We start from the raw sequence: 25757 nt of genomic DNA on the forward strand, positions 1-25757 counted from the left end.
TCTACTCCGTTCTTCTACTACCTGTCATCTGTCATACTGTGGGGGCTTGTGTGTTGCTGTGATGCTTGAAGCTATGTCACCGGTATTCAAATATCAGCAGGGTTACCCAGGGCTGACAGGTTTCAGCGGAGCTTCCAGACTTAGACCAGGAAGAAAGGCCTGGTGATCTACTTCTGAAAACTAGCCGGTGAAAACCCTGCAGAGCACAACAGAACGTTGTCTGATACCGTGCTGGAAGAGGGGCCCTCTAGGTTGGAGTCAAAAAAAAAAAAAAAAAACCAAACCCTTTGCCCTTGAGTGTATTCTGACTCATAGCGACCCTATAGGACACAGTAGGACTGCCCCATAGGGTTTCCAGGCACTCAAAATACACAGTGGTCACAACTGACTTGCGTATACCAACAATCGTGAAGGTGGCGCAGGATGGGGCAACATTTCATTCTGTTGTACACGGGGTTGCCATGAGTGGGAGGTGACTCAAGGGCAACTAACAACAACAAACTCCCCTGTTGGACCCCCGCCCTTGGAAAGGTGAACCTGAATACCTCCCTTGACTCTGGGCTCAGCCCTGTCATGTGCCACGGCTAATGCTCTCAGATGGGAGCCGTGTGTGCTCTGGGCCATTCTCTTGTCCCTGTGTCATTGCCAGAAAAGAACATGCCCAGGAAGACAAGAGACACGTGGAGCAGAGCCTCCCTGCCAGCCCACAGCTGCCTCCTGTGCGCCTCCTGCGCGCCACGCAGGCTGCACGGCTGTTACATCTGCAGTACTGGACGCCGGACGCAGGGTGCGTGCTCACCACAGCTGCCTTCGCTGAGCCTGGGTGAGTGATACCTCTCCTTATAGTTTGTTCATATGGGGCAACGGTAGCCTTTCCAAATACACCCGCTCATTACTTACCGACATGGTTGGATTCCAAAGACCAGGTCCTTCCTGCCCTGGCCTCCCCTCCTCCCTGGCCCCAGCCCTCCCAGCTGGGGGGCCACAGCTCCTCTGTATCTGCGCTGGTCACTGGCTCATCCTCGCTCTGCTCCCCAAAATCTGAATCTGTGCTGCGGGCTGCTGGCCAGGTGTCCTCAGCCACCTGGTACACTCTGTGCGGGAAGCAGGGTGGGCTGGCTGGGCAGTACTCAGTGGCCTCGGCCAGGGGCATCTCTGCAGAGGCAAGCGCCACCCATTGCCCGCACCTCACTCCAGGTGGTGCCCACATGTGAGGCCAGCGTGGGGCAGAGGCTGGGGCACACCAGGCAAGAGCCAGGAGGAGAGAGGGAGGCACAAGCAAGGAGGAACCAGAGTGTCAGCTACCCGGAGAGTTCCAGACTCAGGTTAAATACACCACTCCTCCCTCCGCCTGAGCCCTTGATGAGCTGTGCGTGGCGAGGGTGTGCACAAAACAGTCAGGTAGTAGATTTTTTTTATCGTTGTCGTCATGTGAAATGTCAGATTACTAGTGAGTGCAGGAGCAGGTGTATACAATTCATTGCTCTCTTACCCTGATAATAAAAATAGTCCATATTCACAGAATAACCGGGGGGGGGTGGGGAAGTACCTAACTACTAACCTAAAGACTAGCTGTTTCAGCCCACCCAGCAGTGCAGTGGTAGAAAGGCCTGGCAATCTGCTTCTGTAGAGATTAAACCAAAAAACCAAACCAACTGCCACTGAGTTGATTCCAGCTCATAGCGACCTTATAGATTACAGCCAAGCAAACCCTATGGAGTAGCTCTACTGTAAGTCATGGGTCGCCATGAGTCAGAATCGACTCAATAGCAGCGGGCTTTTTAGGTTAGTAGAACCAGCCCAGTCGCTTTAATAACTAATAAACATGCAGATTTACGCATACAACTGGCGCCTGGAGCATCTTTCTTTCTAAAGGGTGCGTTAGTAAGAAACCTAGGGCATCCACGGAGTGATGAGGTGACAATTTTCTTTTCAAAAATAATATCAAAGCATTTTTATTTCCTAGAAGACTGCTAAGCAGAGCATATGATAAAAAGGCCTATTTTGGAGTTTGTTTTTTTATAACATCTCACTGTCTTGACATCTTCTTTTATCTTATGGCTTCATTTAGCTACTCTCTCACCGTCAGAAAACAGACGGGGAAACCTGGTCTCCACGAGATGTCTCGGAAGAGAATGAGTTCTTTAAGACACAAACACCAGTCGAGGTTCACCCCACAGACTACAGTTGGCCTTGAAGTTGAATGCGTATAAGATCTGCAGCCTTCACAACTGGGACTGTGCCAAGACGGCTCCAGCCCCCCCGTCTTCACTTTATACAAACGTGGGTGATCTGTCAACACTTCTGTAGGCTCTCGGGAGATGCATAATTACCAAACTCTGTGCTGGCGGAAAGGCCGGTAGCTGCCGTCAAATTACGATCCCACCACTGCCCTTCCAAACATGTCGTTAACTGCTGTCAACCCAGCCCCTGCCTCATGGCAACCCCGGGCACAACAAAACGAAACACTGCCTGTGGTGTATCATCTCCATGCTTGGCTGCGGATCAGGCTGTTGTGATCCACGGGGTTTCCGCTGGCTGATTTTCAGAAATAGACCTCCAGGCCTTTCTTGCTTTTCTTAGTCTGGAAGCTCTGCTGAAACCTGTTCTGCATCATAACAACACGCAAGGCTCCACTGACAAATGGGTGGTGGTTGGCGCGTAAGGTGCATTGGCCAGGAATCGAACCCGGGTCTCCTGCGTGGAAGGTGAGAATTCTACCGCTGAGCCACCACGGTCGCTTATGAAGGCAAACAGGCCTAAACGTGATATCAAATGACAACAGAGGCATGCACTTACATAGAGGCAGAGGAATAAAAACATAGGCTTAGCATGACCAAACCTGCACGTCAACCAAAATGTGACATCAGCAAGCGTGTTCATAGTGAAATGTCAGATTGCAGAATCCTGCAGAACAGCCATGGACTTCAAAGAGAGGAGAAAAACAAGGGCTGTGCTTCACAAAAGTCTATTTGAATTTAAATGTCCTTCTCTGTTAAACCCAAACACGCTCCACAAAGTCACTCTGTCATCAGCAATACTAAATAGCCACTTGGAAGCATAACTGAGACCTTTCGCAAATCAGGAAACAAACTATTTTTCATTACAAACTAAACTCTAGCTGTTCCATTATCAGTACATTATGTTCCATTATGGCAGGGGTGCCTGGTAGCAGCTCCCCGTTCACTGGGATAAAGGGCAAAGATGGACATAAACATACTCGCTCCCCAGGGCGTATGCGGGGGTCACCTCCACCGCTTTCCTTCCACTCGCACTGCGTGTTTTCCTGGAGACCATGATCTGTGAAGGTGCAAAGACAAGCGTCCAACCACTGCCACAAGCCTCTGACTTCCGGTCCGTGACCGACAATTTCAGGGAATACACACTGGATCAGCCCAGATCGCCGAGCTACATCTCAACGTTCTCCCAAATGCCAGGATGGCAGCTGCTTTTTCCCTCCAGCGTTCAGAGAGCATCATAACAGGGAATGGGCTTTGCTTTACATGTTACTGAGTTTTAAAGATGCTTTTATTTATAAATTGCCATAGAATCCACTTGAAAGATATACCTGTGTTCCCTGGAAATTTGGGGCTGGTACTCCTTTGGAGGGAAACGGTGGTTCAGTGGTAGGATACCCCTGTTCCATGCAGGAGACCCGGGCTCGATTCCCGACCAATGCACCTCACGCACAGGCACTGCCCGTCTGTCAGTGGAGGCTTGCACGTTGCTGTGATGCTGAACAGGCTTCAGCGAAGCTTCCGGTCTGGGAGGGACTAGGAAGAAAGGCCTGGTGACCTACTTCTGAAGTCTCTGGATCATACTGGTATGACCCGCAGTGATCCCGGGGATGGCACAGGACTGGGCGGCATTTTGTCTCCTCGTCCATGGGGCTGACTCCACCGCAGCTAAAACAACGGCTCCTGTGCTACACACTGATGATGACGGGGTAAGACAGGCCTAGGTGAGGAAGTCATCCCGTTACTTTATTCCTTTAACTAACGATTCTTGAGCACTTATTTATGACTGACTATATTTTGTACCCCAAAATATGTAAAATATACCAGTAATAAAGGTCAATAAACAAGGAAATGAACAAATATGAGGCAGGGCAGGCTTCTCATGAGCTTGTGAGGGAGATTTTCATTGTAGTTCCTTGGTGATCACTCAGGGTGATCTCTCAGGGTGATCACCACCATCCCTCAGGATGATCACTGCCATCCCTCAGGATGATCACTGCCATCTCTCAGAGTGATCACCCCCATCTCTCAGAGTGATCACCACCATCCCTCAGGATGATCACTGCCATCTCTCAGAGTGATCACCACCATCCCTCAGGATGATCACTGCCATCTCTCAGAGTGATCACCACCATCCCTCAGGATGATCACTGCCATTTCTCAGAGTGATCACCCCCATGTCTCAGGGTGATCACCACCATCCCTCAGAATGATCACTGCCATCTCTCAGGGTGATCACCCCCATGTCTCAGGGTGATCACCACCATCCCTCAGGATGATCACTGCCATCTCTCAGGGTGATCACCCCCATCTCTCAGAGTGATCACCACCATCCCTCAGGATGATCACTGCCATCTCTCAGGGTGATCACCCCCATGTCTCAGGGTGATCACCACCATCCCTCAGAATGATCACTGCCATCTCTCAGAGTGATCACCCCCATGTCTCAGGGTGATCACCACCATCCCTCAGAATGATCACTGCCATCTCTCAGGGTGATCACCCCCATGTCTCAGGGTGATCACCACCATCTCTCAGGATGATCACTGCCATCTCTCAGGGTGATCACCCCCATGTCTCAGGGTGATCACCACCATCCCTCAGAATGATCACTGCCATCTCTCAGGGTGATCACCCCCATCTCTCAGAGTGATCACCACCATCCCTCAGGATGATCACTGCCATCTCTCAGGGTGATCACCCCCATGTCTCAGGGTGATCACCACCATCCCTCAGAATGATCACTGCCATCTCTCAGAGTGATCACCCCCATGTCTCAGGGTGATCACCACCATCCCTCAGGATGATCACTGCCATCTCTCAGAGTGATCACCCCCATGTCTCAGGGTGATCACCACCATCCCTCAGGATGATCACCACCATCCCTCAGGGTGATCACTACCATCCCTCAGGATGATCACCACCATCCCTCAGGGTGATCACCACCATCCCTCAGGGTGATCACCATCCCCTCTCAGGGTGATCACCACCATCCCTCATGGTGATCACCACCATCCCTCAGGATGATCACCACCCCCTCTCAGGGTGATCACCACCATCCCTCAGGGTGATCACCACCCCCTCTCAGGGTGATCACCACCATCCCTCAGGGTGATTTCTCAGGGTGATCACCATCATCCCTTGGAGTGATCACCACCGTCCCTCAGGGTGATTTCTCAGGGTGATCACCACCATCCCTCAGGGTGATTTCTCAGGGTGATCACCACCATCTCTTGGGGTGATTTCTCAGGGTGATCACCATCATCCCTCAGAGTGATCACCACCATCCGTCAGAGTGATCACCACCATCCCTCAGGGTGATTGATCACCACCATCTCTCAGGGTGATCACCATCATCCCTCAGAGTGATCACCACCATCCCTCAGGGTGATCACCACCATCCCTCAGGGTGATCACCACCATCTCTCAGGGTGATCACCACCATCCCTCAGAATGATCACTGCCATCTCTCAGAGTGATCACCCCCATGTCTCAGGGTGATCACCACCATCTCTCAGGGTGATCACCACCATCCCTCAGGATGATCACCACCAGCCCTCAGAGTGATCACCACCCCCTCTCAGGGTGATCACCACCATCCCTCAGCGTGATCACCACCATCTCTCAGGGTGATCACCACCCCCTCTCAGGGTGATCACCACCATCCCTCAGGGTGATCACCACCATCCCTCAGAGTGATCACCACCATCTCTCAGGGTGATCACCACCATCCCTCAGAGTGATCACCACCATCTCTCAGGGTGATCACCACCATCCGTCAGGGTGATCACCACCATCCGTCAGGGTGATCACCACCATCCGTCAGGGTGATTACCACCATCTCTCAGGGTAATCACCACCATCCCTCAGGGTAATCACCATCATCTGTCAGGGTGATCCCCATGCACATTTCATTATAGGGGTCCCCACTATCCAGCTGTCTTTTTGAGAACATATGGATGCTTGCAGTGGAAGGAAACGAAGTGATAAACATGATTATAAAATTTCACTTGAAAAAAATAAAAGCACTAACACAGAGGTTCCCAAATACTTTTGTTTCTCAGTACTTGTAGTGCCTCAGTAATTTTTTCATGGCATCTCAAGGCTAGAAGAAATATCTAATGGTTTTGTTTATTAAGCAGTAATAAGTAGGGTTCCCCCACATGTCTGTCAGTTTGTCGTACTGTGGAGGCTTGGGTGTTGCTGTGATGCTGGAAGCTATGCCACTGGTATTCAGATACCAGCAGGGTCACCCATGGAGGACAGGTTTCAGCTGAGATTCCAGACTAAGACAGACTAGGAAGAAGGACCCCGCAGTCTACTTCTGAAAACCATTAGCCAGTGAAAACCTTATGAACAGCAGCAGAACATTGTCTGATATAGTGCTGGAAGATGAGCCCCCCAGGTTGGAAGGCACTCAAAACATGACTGGGGAAGAGCTGCCTCCTCAAAGTACAGTCGACCTTAATGACATGGATGGAGTAAAGCTTTTGGGACCTTCATTTGCTGATGTGCTACGACTCAAAATAAGAAGAAAGAGCTGCAAACATCCATTAATAATTGGAACCTGGAAGGTACGAAGTATGAATCTAGGAAAATTGGAAATTGTCAAAAATGAAATGGAACGCGTAAACATCGATATCCTAGACATTAGTGAGCTGAAATGGACTGGTATTGGCCATTTTGAATCAGACAATCATATAATCTACTATGCTGGGAATGACAACTCAAAGAGGAATGGTGTTGCATTCATTATCAAAAAGAACGTTTCAAGGTGTATCCTGAAGTACAACACTGTCAGAAAAAAAAAAATAATGATAGGATAATATCCATACGCCTATAAGAAAGACCAGTTAATACGACTATTATTCAAATTTACACACCAACCACTAGGGCCAAAGTTGAAGAAATAGAAGATTTGTATCAGCTGTTGCAGTCTGAAATTGATCGAAAGTGCAATCAAGATGCATTGATAATTACTGGCGATTGGAATTCGAAGAATGAATGAATGCAAAGAATGAATGAAGAAGGGTCAGTAGTTGGAAAATATGGCCCTGGTGATAGAAACAATTCCGGAGATGAAATGATAGAATTTTGCAAGACCAACGACTTCTTTATTGCAAATACCTTCTTTCACCAACATAAATGGTGACTATACACATGGACCTCGCCAGATGGAACACACAGAAATCAAATTGACCACATCTGTGGAAAGAGATGTTGGAAAAGCTCAATATCATCAGAACAAGGCCAGGAGCCGACTGTGGAACAGACCATCAATTGCTCATATGCAAGTTCAAGCTGAAACTGAAGAAAATCAGAGCAAGTCCACGAGAGCCAAACTATGACCTTGAGTACATCCCACCTGAATTTAGAGACCATCTCAAGAATAGATTTGATGCATTGAACACTAGTGACCGAAGGCCAGACGAATTGTGGAATGACATCCAGGACATCATCCATGAAGAAAGCAAGAGGTCACTGAAAAGACAGGAAAGAAAGAAAACACCAAGGTGGATGTCAAAGGAGACTCTGAAACTTGCTCTTGAGCCTCGAGCAGCTAAAGCAAAAGGAAGAATTGATGAAGTAAAAGAACTGAACAGAAGATTTCAAAGGGTGGCTCGAGAAGACAAAGTAAAGTATTATAATGACATGTGCAAAGAGCTGGAGATGGAAAACCAAAAGGGAAGAACACGCTCAGCGTTTCTCAAGCTGAAAGAACTGAAGAAAAAATTCAAGCCTCGAGTTGCAATAGTGAAGGATTCCATGGGGAAAATATTAAACGATGCAGGAAGCATCAAAAGAAGATGGAAGGAATACACAGAGTCATTATACCAAAAAGGATTAGTCGATATTCAACCATTTCAAGAGGTGGCATATGATCAGGAACCGATGGTACTGAAGGAAGAAGTCTAAGCTGCTCTGAACGCATTGGCAAAAAACAAGGCTCCAGGAATTGATGGAATATCAATTGAGATGTTTCAACAAACAGATGTAGCACTGGAGGTGTTCACCCGTCTATGACAAGAAATATGGAAGACAGCTTCCTTGCCAACTGACTGGAAGAGATCCATATTTATGCCTATTCCCAAGAAAGGTGATCCAACTGAATGTGGACATTATAGAACAATATCATTAATATCACACGTAAGCAAAATTCTGCTGAAGATCATTCAAAAATGGCTGCAGCAGTATATCGACAAGAAACTGCCAGAAATTCAGGCAGGTTTCAGAAGAGGATGTGGAACCAGGGATATCATTGCTGATGTCAGATGGATCCTGGCTGAAAGCAGAGAATACCAGAAGGATGTTTATCTGTGTTTTATTGACTATTCAAAGGCATTCGACTGTGTGGATCATAACAAACTATGGATAACATTTCGAAGAATGGAAATTCCAGAACATTTAATTATGCTCATGAGGAACCTTTACATAGATCAAGAGGTGGTTGTTCATACAGAACAAGGGGATTCTGATTGGTTTAAAGTCAGGAAAGGTGTGTGTCAGGGTTGTATTCTTTCACCATAAACCTATTCAATCCGTATGCTGAGCAAATAATATGAGAAGAGGGACTATATGAAGAAGAACAGGGCATCAGGATTGGAGGAAGACTCATTAACAACCTGCGTTATGCAGATGACACAACCTTGTTTGCTGAAAGTGAAGAGGATTTGAAGCACTTACTAATGAAGATCAAAGACCACAGCCTTCAGTACGGATTGCACCTCAACATAAGGAAAACAAAAATCCTCACAACTGGACCAATGAGCAACATCATGATAAATGGAGAAAAGACTGACGTTGTCAAGGATTTCATTTTACTTGGATCCACAATCAACAGCCATGGAAGCAGCAGTCAAGAAATCAAAAGACGCATTGCATTGGGCAAATCTGCTGCAAAGGACCTCTTTAAAGTTTTGAAAAGCAAAGATGTCACCTTGAAGACTAACGTGTGCCTGACCCAAGCCGTGGTATTTTCAATTGCATCATGTGCATGTGAAAACTGGACAATGAATAAGGAAGACTGAAGAAGAATTGATGCCTTTGAATTGTGGCGTTGGTGAAGAATATTGACTATACCACGGGCTGCCAAAAGAACGAACAAATCTGTCTTAGAAGAAGTAAAACCAGAATGCTCCTTAGAAGCAAGGATGGCGAGACTGCGTCTTATACACTTTGGACATGTTGTCAGGAGGGATATGTTCCTAGAGATGGACATCATTCTTGGCAGAGTACAGGGTCAACGGAAAAGAGGAAGACCCTCAACGAGGTGGACTGACACAGTGGCTGCAACAATGAGCTCAAGCATAGCAACGACTGTAAGGATGGTTCAGGACAGGGCAGTGTTTCGTTCTTTGTGCAAGGGGTCGCTATGAGTCGGAACCGGCTCAACGGCACCTAACAACAACAACAAAGCAGACTTAATGAGCATATGTGTTAATAATTCAGTAGCTGTTTGGAAAAAATACACATGTATTGAAGTAAAATATATTTTTTATTCCATTTTTAAATAACACGGTAACTTCTTTTTGGGATTTATGCATTTGTTGGGCATTGCACAACCTCTCAAACTTTGGATTCCAATTAGACACTGCCAACCACATTTCCTGTTCCATATTGATTTCCACATGGCACTTGATTTTGATCTCAGCTACTGCGAAAAACCCAGCTTTGTAGAGACATGACATCGTGGAAGGAAATGAAGCGTGATCTAATGTTGGCACCATGAACCCTCTAGAACCAACAGGTTGTGTGGAGTCTGGCAGATGCCAAGTGTCTACATTTCCCTGGAGAATTTAAAATATTCTGGCATGCCTCAGGGTGCCTTGGCACACAGTTTGGGAACGACATCACTGAAGAAATACAGTTTTAACAAAATAAGTAAACGTATTTAATAATTAATTGAACAAAATAAAATGTGTTATTAGATATATACAGAAGTGTTTGTTTCTGCTACATAAACCTGGCTCTTTTTTAGGTTGTGCTGATTCTTAGAAGATACTAGTGTACAGATTCTTTGAAGACACGTCTCAGAGCAGAGGTTGCCACCCCATGGGGGAAAGTCTTCTCTGCATTACTGGGGATACCAGGTACTTCCTCTTCAGGTCCCCTTGTCTTCTTCTAACAAGAGGGAATCTAATGCGCCCCAGGAGACCTGTTTCAGTCAACGTCCTCACCAGAAAATAATGGCATGTACAAAAGTGGTAAAGTCTCATGAAGTGACAGTTTACAAAGGTGATGGCAAGGTGAGGAACATCAACAAGGAAGAAGGAAGTGACCCTGGTGTTATGGATTGAGTTGTATCCCCGTCAAAATATATGTATTGGGATCCTAACTCCTATTCCTTGGATGTGATCCTCTTTGGAAATAGGGATTTCTTTGTTATGTTAACTAGATCATACCCTACTTAAAAAAAAGACAAGAAAAAAACCAAACCAAACCCATTGCCGTCGAGTTGATTCTGACTGATAGTGATCCTATAGGACACAGTAGAACTGCCCCATAAAGTTTCCAAGGAGTATCTGGTAGATTTAAACCACCGACCTTTTGGTTAGCAGCCAAGCTCTTAACCATTGCACCACCAGGGCTCCATACCCAACTAGGGTGGGCTCTAAATCTAATCACTTCTGAGTTATAAAAAGGGCAGATGAGACAGAGATATGCACACACGGGAGTAGACAGACGTCAACTGCGAATCATTGACAAAGGAATGCCATCAAATCACGGAACACAAAGGATCTCCAACAGACACCAAAAACCAGAAGAGAGGCTCAAAGAAGGGTGGCCCAGACCCTGATAGGGACTTTTAGCCTCCAAAACAGTGAGAAAATAAGTATCTGTTCTTTAAAGCACTGTTGTGGTCTTTCTGTTACCACAGCACTAGTTGACGCAGACAGCAGGGCAGCAATGGAGGTGATGTTACTGCTCATCCATGTGAGGAAGCAAGGCAGGGAGGGTTACTGGGTCCCAGAGAGTTGTCCTTGTTAGAGAGGGTGCCAGACAGGAGCTGTTCATGGCCAAACGGTGCCCCTGGTGAGAGACAGCCGGGGACTCAATCCCTCACCCCCTCTCACCCTGGCCTGCGGTCTCCTGCCCATGCCTTCCCTTTGCCTAACCCAACCAGAAGCTGGAGGGTGGGGAAGCTGGTGACACTCTACTTACATCAGTCTCCCAGGGAGAAAGCAGAGAGAGCATGGGCAGCTAACAGGGCCATCAGCCAAGTCCACTACCTTAAAACCAGTTGCCATCAAGTTGACTTCAACTCATGGTGCCCCCGTGTATATCAGAGTAGAACTGTAGTTCATAAAGTTTTCAATGGCTGATTTTATCAGAAGTAGATTGCCAGGCCTTTTTTTTTTGAGGTGTATCTGAGTGAACTCGAGCTTCCATCCTTTTGGTTAGCAGCCGAGCACGCTCACCAATTGCTCATCCAGGGATTCACTACCTTAACCTTCCGTAAAACCACAGGTTAAGAAACCAAAGATGAACTCCTGGGCTAACGGACTCTCTCCGGGGATTTGGGTTTGAGTCTTGAGTCTGAGCCAGGAAGCTGAGGGCATCAAGAAGACCATACAGACCGGGGGCTGAGGCTACCATTTTGGGACGTCTGGATGGAACCTTGTACAGACCGAGGTGAAAAGAGAATCCAACCTTTAGAAAGAGAAGACCAGGGAGAGAAGAGAGATGGGGCACTCAGAGGTGACAGCAAGAGACAAGTCTGAGGACTGCTTAGTCCTAGGAAGCTCCACCAAATGTTTAAAGAGGCTGAGACATTTCTGCATAACTCCCTTCTCCAGATTTACTACAAGATTTTTGGTTTTTGTTCCACAGTATTAGTCGACACTATCATCAGATTCATGGGCTCATCTCACAGTTTAGAATTAACTCCAATGTCCACGGATAATGCTAAGTAAACCCAAGACATGTACTTCTCCCACTGGTCAAATGTAGAGTTTCACTGACACTCCCAAGCCCTTGGTTACAGAGGTTTCAGGTTACCTTCCCTGCATGTCACGTTAACCTACACCTACTCTCCACACAGCTGTCTTCCTTCCATGGAGTTCCATTGGCCAGGTGAGAGCTGCCTCTCTGGATTGGAGACTCTCATGGTAGGACTTCACCACAGTAACTGTTGCTGGTGCGCCTGCCCCTAAGCATCTGTGGTCCACCTGCCCGAACCCTCCTGCAATCCCTTTGGCTTCCCCAGTGTGCCCATTTCACAGCTCTGCTCGCAGCTAACAATCAAATATTATGGCTTTCTCTGGGAGTCTACACTTGGGGGACCAGACCACCTCTCACCCCACCCTCCCCAGACAGCCAATGGCTAATGACTGATGAACACAGGGCTACAAAGCCTAACTGGTGCCTCCAGGCAGAACACACTCCAAGGCTCCCTGTGGGGTAAGGTGGGGGCAGCTCGCCTCGACCCACTGAGCCCCAGCCTTGCTTGGTGTCTCCCTGTCCTGTCCTGCATCCCTGGCTCCAATGAAGGTTTTCCCCCCATTCACCATGTGCACGGGAATCCACATCTCAGGGTCTGCTTCTAGGGAACCCAACTGTCTCCATCATCTAGAGCTGCTATGACAGAAATACCACAAGTGGATGGCTTTAACAAAGAGAAATTTATTCTCTCACAGTCCAGTAGGCTAGAAGACTGAATTCAGGGTGCTGGCTCCAGTGGAAGGCTTTCTGTCTCTGTTGTTTCTGGAGGAAGGTCCTTGTCATCAGTCTTCACTTGGTCTGGGAGCATCTCAGCACAGGAACCTCAGATCCAAAGGACGCACTCTGCTCCCAGCACTGCTTTCTTGGTGGCATGAATTCCCCGTCTCTCTGCTTAGTGCTCTCTTTTATATCTCAAAAGAGATTGGCTTAAGACTCTATCTAATCCTGTGGATCTCATCAACATAACTGCCCCAATCCATCTTATTACACCACAGTGATAGGATTTACAACACATAGCAAAATCACACCAGATGACAAAATGGTAGACAATCATACAATACTGGCAATCATGACCTGGCCAAGCTGGCAGATATTTTTGGGGGACACAATTCAATCCATGACACCGACCTAAGCCACCTGTGTATTTGCACGGCACAGAGACGAAAGAGCCCACTATTTAAACCAGTGTCTGCCTTTTTATCTCAACTGGTAAAGACTGGTCTTTCTGGAGGAAGTTAGATGTGGTTCCCTATTTCTACTGCAAGGTGTTCTAAATTCCCAACGACGTCATTGCTAGAAGGGAAAGGATTCCTTTTTATAAGATCCAGGGTACCTCTTTGTCTTGCTGGCACCCAATTTGAAGAGGCTTCTAAGTATTAAAAAATAATTAATAAACTCATGCTTTTGAAAAGAAGGAAATTTTGCATTCAAAAGCTCTGTATATTGCTGGCAATTCATTTCAATTACGTTTATTTTATTGTGTGCCCTTTATCACACTAAGATTGCCCAGGAGTCATCAGGCATTGGGCAGTATAAGAAATAGTCTCTGCCACATTAATTAGGGTCTAGGGTCAGCTTCCAGAACCATCTTATTTTTGTGTGGGGTTGATATTTGGGTCACTTGTCTGCTTTATCAAATAATGTGATTTATAAAGTAATGACTTGATTACCGGGCACATTTCTCTCAGGACACACGGCAATGTTCGCCTTATGGTGGGCTTCATGTATACGTCTTCAGTTGTATAAAAATAAGACATGGAGCTCCAACTCTTATGTTTGGGACCTCACAAGTGGAAGTCAGTATCACGATCATATTTTAAAACTCTCAAGAGTATCCAAGTCTAAATGTATTTCTGTGACACCTTAAAATGCTTCCTGATGGTACGGAACTGCTGCAAGCCAGGGACCAATGAGACACGCATCCAAGCCTGTTCCCGTTCTAGGGGTGAGCGTAGAAAGTTAAAAAAATATTCACTTCTATGCTCCATTGGATGCTTCACATAATAAACAGGTCCACCCAAAGATCAAGAGTAAAACCATTAGCTGACCAGTCCAAAGGCACATGATAGATACTGGGCACCCTAGCTGAAGCTAAGGAAGTTTCTTTTTTTGCATCTAATCTTAAATAAAGAAGTCCTGGTTCAGTGGTTGGCTACTAACCAAAAAGCTGGGACCTGGCGACCTGCTCCTGTAAAGACTACAGCCAAGGAAACTCTATGGGCAGGTCTACTTTGTCACCTGAGGTTGCTAGGAGTCAGAATCAATGAGACAACAACAACAATCTTAAATAGACACTGATTTCAGCAATATTTACTGTTGCATAATTTAAACCATTTGAGAAACATTTTAATGTTCTGTCCCTATACATATTTTATGTCACTGTTATTGTTGTTAATTGCAATCGGGCTGGCCCCTGACTCTTGGGGACCGCATGAACAATGGAACAAAACACAGCCCAGTCCTGTGCCGTCCCCATGGCTGGCTGCAGGTTGAACCACTGTGACTGGGTTTTCATTGCCTGATTTTTGGAAGTAGATAACCCGGCCTTTCCTTCTAGGCTAGGAGCTCTGCTGAAACCCTGTTCAGCACTGTAGCAACACACAAGCCTCCGCTGACAGATGGGTGGTGGCTGCGTGTGAGGTCTCCCACGTGGAAGAGGAGCTTCCTACCGCTCACCCACCTCCGTCCCCCTTGCAGATTTCATAGTACTTAGCAAGAGATATTTTTCAAAATTTAAGAAAATAATGTTTTGACTTATATATAGCCTCAGCCGATGCACCGAGCTGGTATGAACTTCAGTTCTTATCCCTTATGTGTGAATACCTTCCTTACTGACTTCTAATGACTGCTGAAATTACACAGAAGCAGCAAAAAGTTTACTGAAATTTTAAAAGAGAGAGAAGCACGAGGAACTACATTTACACTGGAAAGGAGAAGAGACGGTCAGCGCAGGGTTCTGCCGATGGTCAGGTGGCCCTGACCGCGGAGTCCCTACCAGCAGAGAGACTGAAATGTCGTGCTTGCTACAGGGAACTGTTTTCACACCACAAGCGTGAAAACACGCTACCAGCAATCGCTCCATGAAAGGTGCTGATGAGAAAGAAGCGTGCACTGCCTCCGAACCACACGGGAGGACAACTGCAATGGAGGAAGGAGTTTGCTTTTAGAATACCCACTTAGAGATCCATTTACTGAGATCAGATTTGACAACCAAACTCTACAACCTACAAGTAAAAAGACTTTTTCACTCCACCTCAGTGTATAAGAACCCCACAGAGACTTCAGCCCCCATCATGGTTATGAACCAGGCAACAGGGATTCAGACGAGTCTTCCGGTCCGGTCCCTCCCAGCCACCTCTGTGTCATCAACCTCTCCCCCTGAATGGCCCCAACAGCAAGCCAGCCTGTACCTCACCTCCTCCAGCACACACAGCTCCGTCTGTTGCTCCATTCCTGGACCGCCAGCACAGCGAGGCTTCTCCCTCAACTTCTCGGACGCCTGGCTCTCCTATCCCACTTCCTGCTGGGCAGCAGCCCCAAAGAGTGCCTGGGTGGATGGTGCAAATGGCTAATGTGTTCAGCTGCTACCCAGAAGGAGCCCTGGAAAAAAGGCCTGGTGACCTACTTCTGAAAAATCAGCCATTGAAAACCACATGGATCACGGTGCTACTCTCACAAACACGGGGTCACGTTGAGTTGAAATTGACTCAACAGCAACGGATTTTCTTTTTTAATTTCTCCAAGAGTCCTTGGGTGGTATAAACTGTTAATGTGCTTGGCTGCTAACTGAAGAGTTAGAGGTTTGAGTGCACACATGGGGTCGCCAGGAGTTGGAACTGACTTGACAACAACTGGTAACTGGTTGTTGTTAGGTGCCATTGAGTCGTTTTTGACTCACAGCTACTGTAGGTACAACATAACGAAACACTGCCTGGTCGTGTGCCATCCTTATGATTGTCGTTATGGTTGAGCCCATTGTTGCAGCCACTATGTCAATCCATCTCATTGAGGGTCTTCCTCTTTTTTGCTGACCCTCTATTTTACCATGCATGATGTCCTTCTTCAGGGACTGGTCACTCCTGACAACATGTCCAAAGTATGTGAGATGAAGTCTCGCCATTCTTCCTTCTAAGGAGCATTCTGGTTGTACTTCTTCCAAGACAGATTTGTTTGTTCTTCTGGCAGTCCATGGCATATTCAATATTCTTCGCCAACACCATAATTTAAATGCATCAATTCTTCTTCAGACTCATCCTACGCTGGACTTTTCATACCACCTGCCCCCCCCCCGCCCCCACCAACCGTCTGCATCTTGGACACCCACTCCTTCTTCTCCCCTCCTCACAGAGGCCTCCTTTGGGTCCTCCAATGTGCTGATCTCCCCAGAGTCAACACCTTCCAGGTGTGGTTCTCTCTGCCTGACATGCCCCTTCCTCCCCCTTTCCAGGGGCCTCTGTGGGACCCCTCATTTCCTCCCTGGCTTCAAAGCCAGTCCTCCTCAGGGCTCTGAGTGCCTCCACACTGTCCACTGTTCTGCGTCCTGTACAGTCTGAATTGCTGTCGGCGGTAGGAAAGGTAGGATAAAGATTTGCCAGGGCCTTCTCACAAGACTGCCCTGCACTGCTGCTCTGAAACAGGCTTCCTGTTAGGACCACCGGGCGCCATCGGAAGCCCACTCCTGGGGAGACAGTGGGTTGTAACATTTTTTAACATCTATCTCCCTAAGTGAGCTTGTTGTGCACTGCCAGTGGAGAAACTATCATCAGATAAAAACCAGACGTCTAAACCTGAATGCTTCGAGAACAAGCCCCAGTGCAAGTAGACAGGAGAGTTGAGGACTGGATAAGGGATTGAACAACGGCCGGTGCTACTGATGATAAGCCTACTCTGCGGGAGGCGGCTTTGCTACTCAGACCAGAGGCTGGGAGGAGTGGTGTCATTTTTTAAACCAAAGGAGACAAACCCTTTTGCTCATTTCAGATGGCTCCCACTCTGATCGGGGAGGAAGACGGGCCCTGCAGTTAGAGGACTATGAAGTGAACCTGGAGAAAGCTGAGGCTGAGTGGTGGGGCGTGGGGAGAAGAGGCCCAAGGAAATTAATAAGGGATGAGTCGAGGCCCACCTGGAGATACTCACATTTGCACAAGCAAATGGAACCTCAGAGAACCAGAAATATGGCCGACCTAAGGCCAGGGGTGATATGGCCAACCTGAGGCTCTGGTGGCACAGTGGTTAAGCACTTGGCTGCTAACCAAAAGGTTGGCAGTTCAAACTGACCAGCTGTGCCGTGGGAGAAAGATGTAGCAGTCTGCTGCTGAAAGATTACAGCCTTGGAAACCCTATGGGGAAGTTCTGCTCAGTCCTAGAGGGTCACTGTGAATCAGAATAGACTCAGTGGCAACAGGTAAGACCAGAGGGGAACAGAGAAGGCAGTGTACACTTAGTGTGATGTCCGAGATACAATCCAGGGAGGACTGGCTTCCTTGCACCTCTAGAGGAAGATGTTCAAATGCACTTTTGGAGAATTATGTAAGTTCGCACTTAAAATATATAAATAAATTTCCTTTTGAAAGCAAATAGCAGACATACAGTTGCTTCTAAGACAAACATAAAGCATTAAGTTAAAACTAGTTCACAAACCAGCATTCTGAATTCACTTAGCATTCTCTTCTACCCTTGCAAGAGCAAGCCACCGTCCTGAGCCTCACGTCCTTTGGATGAAAGTTTGGATTACTAACGAGGTCGTACACAGAGCCCGAGAGGTGGAGGGTCACCCCCCACAGGGCTGGATGCTCCCAGATCAAGCTTTGTTGATAATAAAGGTTGCACTGAAGGGATCGCTGACCGAATTTGGACTCAAATGTGAAATTAACTGGACTTGGTTTCCCTTTCACAAGTATCATTAACTTTTGCATAAGTTACACTTTGCACCAATTAATTAATTTTTGCTACAGAGAAAGGCTGTGAGAGGTAGTTTAATACAGCTATCTGTCCTACTCGATTGTCACATTTCTCATGATGAATGGATAAATTAGCACTCTGGGTAACTTGTTAATCAATGCAGGTAAAATACTGCCTGCAGAATGTGTTTGTGCCCAGGTCTCCCCTTCTTCTGCACCCTGACATCACCTTTGGCTGCAGGAGAGCATCCTGGGTGACCTCTCCCCTGCAGTGAAAGAAGGGGTCTCACGGGACTCTTCCTGACCCCAGCTATGATGCTCTGTCCCTCACACTGTATAACACCAGCAACGAGCATCGGAAGAAAAGACTGGCGATCTACTTCCAAAAATTAGCGAGTGGAAACCCTGTTGAACACAACAGAACACTGTCTGACTTGCTTGCTTTGAACACATCTTCAGGAGGGGTCAACCACTGGAGGAGGACATCGTGTTTGGTGAAGCAGAGGGTCAGTGAGGGTGAGAGAGACCCTCAGCGAGATGGACTGGCACAGTAGCTACAGAAATGGACTCAAACGTGCCAGCGATTGTGAGGATGACACAGGACCAGGCAATGTTTCCTTCTGTTATACATAGGTCACCATGAGTCAGGGTCAACTCGATGGTAGCTAACAACATTCATAGCTGTTCTTATAAATCTTACCACCCAATGAAATGACAGTATTATGTGGTATCACAGATTGAATTGTGTCCCCAAAAAATATGTGCATCAATTTGGGTAGGCCATGATTCCCAGTATTGTGTGGTTGTCCACCATTTTGTTATCTAATGTGATTTTCCAATGTGTTGTAAAGCCTACCTTTATGATGTTAATGAGGTGGGATTAGCAGCAGTTATGTCAAAGCGGCAGGACTTAATCTACAAGATGAGGTTGTGTCTTAAGTCTATCTCTTGAGATATGAAAGAGAAAAGCGAGCAGAGAGACATGGGGACCTCATACTGCCAAAAAAAACGAGAGCCAGGAGAATAGTGTGTCCTTTGGATCTGGGGTCCCTGTGCTGAGAAGCTCCTCGACCAGGCAAGATTGATGACAGCTAACAGTCCTGGCTTTCTGTTTCTTGCATCCAAATGTAAGGCTGACTCACATGGAGGAGACAGCCCAACTTAGTCAGCAGACAAGTTATCCCTCTGCTGTGGTATAAGCTTCCCTCATGTGTTGTTTGTTGAGTGTGCTTAGAGTAAAGCAAATGAATAAGCTGAGACCATACAGAGAAGTTATGGAGGGAATGTACCTTAAATAGGCTTGCAAACCCTAAGAGAAGGGTTTGACCAACCTGGAAAAAAAGTAACCTCCTTATGCAGGCAATTATGCAAAGAGTGATTGAAGGGGATGGTGTGGGTTGGGTAATGTGTAGAGCCAGCTAAAGGGGACTACTGAAGGGAACCCTTGAAGAAAGTATTAAAAGCTTGGAGTGAGGTGTCCTACTCGGGAGGGTCTGCAATTTGAGAGGAGGCAAATCAGCTGAAATGGGAAGACATCCTGGAATATATCAGTTGTAGGGATTAAGAGACATAAATAGGAAATAATCTGAGAAACTGGACTATATGAAGAAGAACGGGGCATCAGGATTGGAGGAAGACTCATTAACAACCTGCATTATACAGATGACCAACCTTGCTTGCTGAAAGTGAAGAGGACTTGAAGCACTTACTGATGAAGATCAAAGACCACAGCCTTCAGTATGGATTGCACCTCAACATAAAGAAAACAAAAATCCTCACAACTGGACCAATGGGCAACATCATGTTAAATGGAGAAAAGATTGAAGTTGTCAGGGATTTCATTTTACTTGGATCCACAATCAACAACCATGGAAGCAGCAGTCAAGAAATCAAAATACGCATTGCATTGGGTAAATCTGCTGCAAAGGACCTCTTTAAAGTGTTGAAGAACAAAGATGTCACCTTGAAGACTAAGGTGTGCCTGACCCAAGCCATGGTATTTTCAATCGCATCATATGCACGTGAAAGCTGGACAATGAATAAGGAAGACCAAAGAAGAATTGACGAATTTGAATTGTGGTGTTGGCAAAGAATATTGAGTATACCATGGACTGCCAAAAGAACGAACAAATCTGTCGGAATAAGTACAGCCATAGTGCTCCTGGGAAGCGAGGACAGAGAGACTTTGTCTCACGTACTTGGACATATTGTCAGGAGGCATCAGTCCCTGGAGAAGGACACCATGCTTGGCAGAGTACAGGGTCAGCGGAAAGAGGAAGACCCTCAACAAGGTGGATTGACACAGTGGCTGCAACAATGGGCTCGAGGATAACAACGATTAAGAGCATGGTGCAGGACCTGGCAGTGTTTCGTTCTGTGGTGCACAGGGCCACTAGGAGTCAGAACCGACTGGATGGCACCTAACAACACCAAACAGAAACAGGAGACACATCCTTCCCCTCAAGGAACTTGCTCCACAGTACGGAGGGGAGAACAGACTCACAAAACGCAAATGCCAAGAGAAGCTTTGCTCCGTTTCCCTTCTTTGATATGCACTACTTTGATACACAACCACCAGTTGCCATCGAGTTCATTTTGACTCCTGGTGATCCCACGTGGTCAGAGTATAACTGTGCTCCATAGGGTTTCCGGTGGCTGACTTTTTGGAACTAGGTTGCCAGGCCTTTCTTCCAAGACACCCCTGGGTGGACTGGAACCTCCAAGCTTTTTAAGGACTCCTAAGATCAAGTATAGGCTTCTTAAAAGGCCCCAGCCTTTCTCTGGCACCCCATTTACATTCGCCACTCACCTTGGAGCCACCCCACAGGTCTGAGGCCACCCGTTCTCACCTCTGCCCTTTGCACTTGGTCTCCATTGCTCTTTCTCCTTCCCCTCCCTCCCTTCTGTTCCCTTTCCAGTGCTTGGTCTGTCAGTGCCCGAGAGGCCACAGCTCAGGGTGCAGGGCGGTGGGGGGTGGGCTCCTCTCCTTTGCATATTGTTACCTGGGTGAGACTGCCATTGCAAGGCCATCTCCCCCAACAGGCTTTGCAGAGAACAGGAACTCCTCCACCAGCAGGCAAAATACACGGCAGCACCCAGAGGCCGTTCCATTAGTGACGGCTGAATGAGCCACGAGATGAATGAGCCGCAGATGAACGAATGAATGGTCTGTGGCAGCTCCATGCCTCTATCGCATGTTCCATTCCTCCAGGCTCTGCTGCTCCTGGACTCTGTGGTTGTGCGCAGAAGCAGCAGAAACAAGAACTGGGGCCCACTAGTCTCCACAGCCCCTCCCCACAGTCCTGGGACCCCCTTCTCACCACAGCTCCTCTTCACAGTCCTGGGACCCCCTGTTTTCCACAACCCCTCCCCACAGCCCTGGGACCCTCTGTTTTCGACAACCCCTCCTCACAGCCCTGGGACCCCCTTCTCACCACAGCCCCTCCCCACAGCCCTAGGACCCCCTGTTCTCTACAGCCCCTCCCCACAGTCCTAGAACCCTTGCTCACCACAGCTCCTCCTCACAGCCCTGGGACCCCCTTCTCACCACAGCCCCTCCCCACAGCCCTAGGACCCCCTGTTCTCTACAGCCGCTCCCCACAGTCCTAGAACCCTTGCTCACCACAGCTCCTCCTCACAGCCCTGGGACCCCCTTCTCACCACAGCCCCTCCCCACAGCCCTAGGACCCCCTTCTCACCACAGCCCCTCCCCACAGTCCTGGGACCCCCTTCTCACCACAGCCCCTCCCCACAGCCCTAGGACCCCCTGTTCTCTACAGCCCCTCCCCACAGTCCTAGAACCCTTGCTCACCACAGCTCCTCCTCACAGCCCTGGGACCCCCTTCTCACCACGGCCCCTCCCCACAGTCCTGGGACCCCCTTTTCACCACAGCCCCTCCTCACAGCCCTGGGACCCCCTGTTCTCCACAGCCCCTCCCCACAACCCTGGGACCCCTTGTTTTCCACAACCCCTCCCCACAGCCCTGGGACCCCCTGTTCTCTACAGCCCCTCCCCACAGTCCTAGGACCCCTTGCTCACCACAGCTCCTCCTCACAGACCTGGGACCCCCTTCTCACCACAGCCCCGCCCCACAGCCCTGGGACCCCCTTCTCACCACAGCTCCTCCCCACAGCCCTGGGGCTCCCTTTTCTCCACAGCCCCTCCTCACAGCCCTGGGACCCCATATTCCCCACAGCCCCTCCTCATAGTCCTGGGACCCGCTGCTCACCACAGCCCCTCCCCGCAGCCCTGGGACTCCCTGTTCTCTACAGCCCCTCCTCACGGCCCTGGGACCCCCTACTTTCCACAACCCCTCCTCAGAGCCCTGGGAACCCCTGTCCTCCACAGCCCCTCCCCATAGCCCTGGGACCCCTGCTCACCATAGCCCCTCCCCACAGCCCTGGGACCCCCTGTTCTCCACAGCCGCTCCTCACGGTCCTGGGACCCCCTTTTTGCGCAACCCCTCCTCAGAGCCCTGGGACCCCCTGTTCTCCACAGCCCCTCCCCATAGTCCTGGGACCCCCTGCTTACCACAGCTCCCCCTCACAGCCCTGGGATCCCCTGTTCTCTATAGCCCCTCCCCACAGCCCTGGGACCCTCTGTTCTCCACGGCCCCTCCCCACAGCCCTGGGACCCCCTGTTCTCCATAGCCCCTCCTCACAACCCTGGGACCCCCTGTTCTCCAGAGCCCCTCTTCACAACCCTGGGACCCCCTGTTCTCCACAGCCATTCGCCACAGCTCTGGGACCCCCTGTTCTCCACCACCCCTCCTCACAACCCTGGGACCCCCTGTCCTCCAGAGCCCCTCCTCACAGCCCTGGGACCCCCTGTTCTCCAGAGCCCCTCCCCACAGCTCTGGGACCCCCTGTTCTCCATGGCCCCTCCCCACAAACCTGGGATCCCCTGTTGTCCATGGCCCCTCCCTATGGCCCTGGGACCCCCTGTTCTCCAAGGCCCCTCCCCCACAGCCCTGGGAACTTCTGTTCTCCATGGCCCCTCCCTACAGCTCTGGGACCCCCTGTTCTCCATGGCCCCTCCCTACAGCCCTAGGACCCCCTGTTCTCCACGGCCCCTCCCCACAGCCCTGGGACCCCCTGTTCTCCACGGCCCCTCCTCACAGCCCTGGGACCCCCTACCCACCAAGGCCCCACCCCACAGCCCTGGGACCCCCTGGCCACAAAGGCCCCGAGCCTACAGCCCTGGGACCCCCTGCTCTCCATGGCCCCTCCCTACAGCCCTGGGACCCCCCGTACTCCATGGCCCTTCCCCACAGCCCTGGGATCCTCTGCCCACCAAGGCCCCTCCCCACAGCCCTGGGACCCCCTGTTCTCCACGGCCCCTCGCCACAGCCCTGGGACCCCCTGTACTCTACGGCCCTTCCCCACAGCCCTGGGATCCCCTGCCCACCAAGGCCCCTCCCCACAGCCCTGGGACCCCCGGTTCTCCACGGCCCCTCCCCACAGCCCTGGGACCCCCTGCCCACCAAGGCCCTGAGCCTACAGCCCTGGGATGCCTTGCCCACCAAGGCCGCGAGCCTACAACCCTGGGACCCCCTGTTCTCCACGGCCCCTCCCCACAGTCCTGGGACTCCCTGTTCTCCACGGCCCCTCCCCACAGCCTTGGGAACCCCTGCCCACCAAGGCCCCTCCCCACAGCCCTGGGACCCCCTGTACTCCACGGCCCTTCCGACAGCCTTGGGATCCCCTGCCCACCAAGGCCCCTCCCCACAGCCCTGGGACCCCCTGTTCTCCACGGCCCCTCCTCACAGCCCTGGGACCCCCTGCCCACCTAAGGCCCCGAGCCTACAGCCCTGGGAACCTCTGTTCTCCATGGCCCCTCCTCATAGCCCTGGCACGCCCTGCCCACCAAGGCCCTGAGCCTACAGCCCTGGGACGCCCTGCCCACCAAGGCCACGAGCCTACAGCACTGGGACCCCCTGTTCTCCATGGCCCCTCCCCACAGCCCTGGGACACCCTGCCCACCAAGGCCCCGAGCCTACAGCTTTGGGACCCCCTGTTCTCCACAGTCCCTCCCCATAGCCCTGGGACACCCTGCCCACCAAGGCCCTGAGCCTACAGCCCTGGGACACCCTGCTCACCAAGGCCCCGAGCCTACAGCCCTGGGACACCCTGTTCTCCATGGTCCCTCCTCACAGCCCTGGGACCCCCTGCCCACCAAGGCCCCAAGCCTACAGCCCTGGGATGCCCTGCCCACCAAGACCGCGAGCCTACAGCCCTGGGACCCCCTGTTCTCCATGGCCCCTCCCCACAGCCCTGGGACACCCTGCCCACCAAGGCCCCAAGCCTACAGCCCTGGGACACCCTGTTCTCCATGGCCCCTCCCCACAGCCTTGGGACCCCCTGCTCTCCATGGCCCCTCCCTACAGCCCTGGGACCCCCTGTACTCCACGGCCCTTCCCCACAGCCCTGGGATCCTCTGCCCACCAAGGCCCCTCCCCACAGCCCTGGGACCCCCTGCCCACCAAGGCCCTGAGCCTACAGCCCTGGGAACCCCTGTTCTCCATGGCCCCTCCTTACAGCCCTGGGACCCCCTGCCCACCAAGGCCCCGAGCCTACAGCCCTGGAACGCCCTGCCCACCAAGGCCCCGAGCCTACAGCCCTGGGACCCCCTCTTCTCCACAGCCCCTCCTCACAGCCCTGGGACCCCCTGCCCACCAAGGCCCCGAGCCTATAGCCCTGGAACGCCCTGCCCACCAAGGCCCCTCCCTACAGCCCTGGGACCCCCTGTACTCCATGGCCCTTCCCCACAGCCCTGGGATCCTCTGCCCACCAAGGCCCCTCCCCACAGCCCTGGGACCCCCTGTTCTCTACGGTCCCTCCCCATAGCCCTGGGACCCCCTGCCCACCAAGGCCCCGAGCCTACAGCCCTGGGACCCCCTGCCCACCAAGGCCCTGAACCTACAGCCCTGGGACCCCTTGCTCTCCATGGCCCCTCCTCAGAGCCCTGGGACACCCTGCCCACCAAGGCCCCGAGCCTACAGCTCTGGGACCCCCTGTTCTCCACTGCCCCTCCCCACAACCCTGGGACCCCCTGCCCACCAAGGCCCCGAGCCTACAGCCCTGGGACCCCCTGTTCTCCACTGCCCCTCCCCACAACCCTGGGACCCCCTGCCCACCAAGGCCCCAAGCCTACAGCCCTGGGACCCCCTGTTCTCCACTGCCCCTCCCCACAACCCTGGGACCCCCTGCCCACCAAGGCCCCAAGCCTACAGCCCTGGGACCCCCTGTTCTCCACGGCCCCCCCTCACAGCCCTGGGACCCCCTGTTCTCCACTACCCCTCCCCACAACCCTGGGACCCCCTGCCCACCAAGGCCCCAAGCCTACAGCCCTGGGAACCCCTGTTCTCCACAGCCCCTCCTCACAGCCCTGGGACCCCCTGTTCTCCACTGCCCCTCCCCACAACCCTGGGACCCCCTGCCCACCAAGGCCCCAAGCCTACAGCCCTGGGACCCCCTGTTCTCCACGGCCCCTCCTCACAGCCCTGGGACCCCCTGTTCTCCACTGCCCCTTCCCACAACCCTGGGACCCCCTGCCCACCAAGGCCCCAAGCCTACAGCCCTGGGAACCCCTGTTCTCCACAGCCCCTCCTCACAGCCCTGGGACCCCCTGTTCTCCACTGCCCCTCCCCACAACCCTGGGACCCCCTGCCCACCAAGG

At 50.8% G+C, this 25757-nt stretch overlaps 1 protein-coding gene across 3 annotated transcripts in view; it reads right to left on the reverse strand.

Moving 5' to 3' along the window:
• Window positions 1-25757, reverse strand: part of ADCY2 (adenylate cyclase 2) — a 527505-nt gene that overhangs the window by 265877 nt on the left and 235871 nt on the right. The window lies entirely within an intron of this gene.

The sequence above is a fragment of the Elephas maximus genome, chromosome 2 (assembly GCF_024166365.1).
Source record: "Elephas maximus indicus isolate mEleMax1 chromosome 2, mEleMax1 primary haplotype, whole genome shotgun sequence".
Lineage (NCBI taxonomy): Eukaryota > Metazoa > Chordata > Mammalia > Proboscidea > Elephantidae > Elephas > Elephas maximus.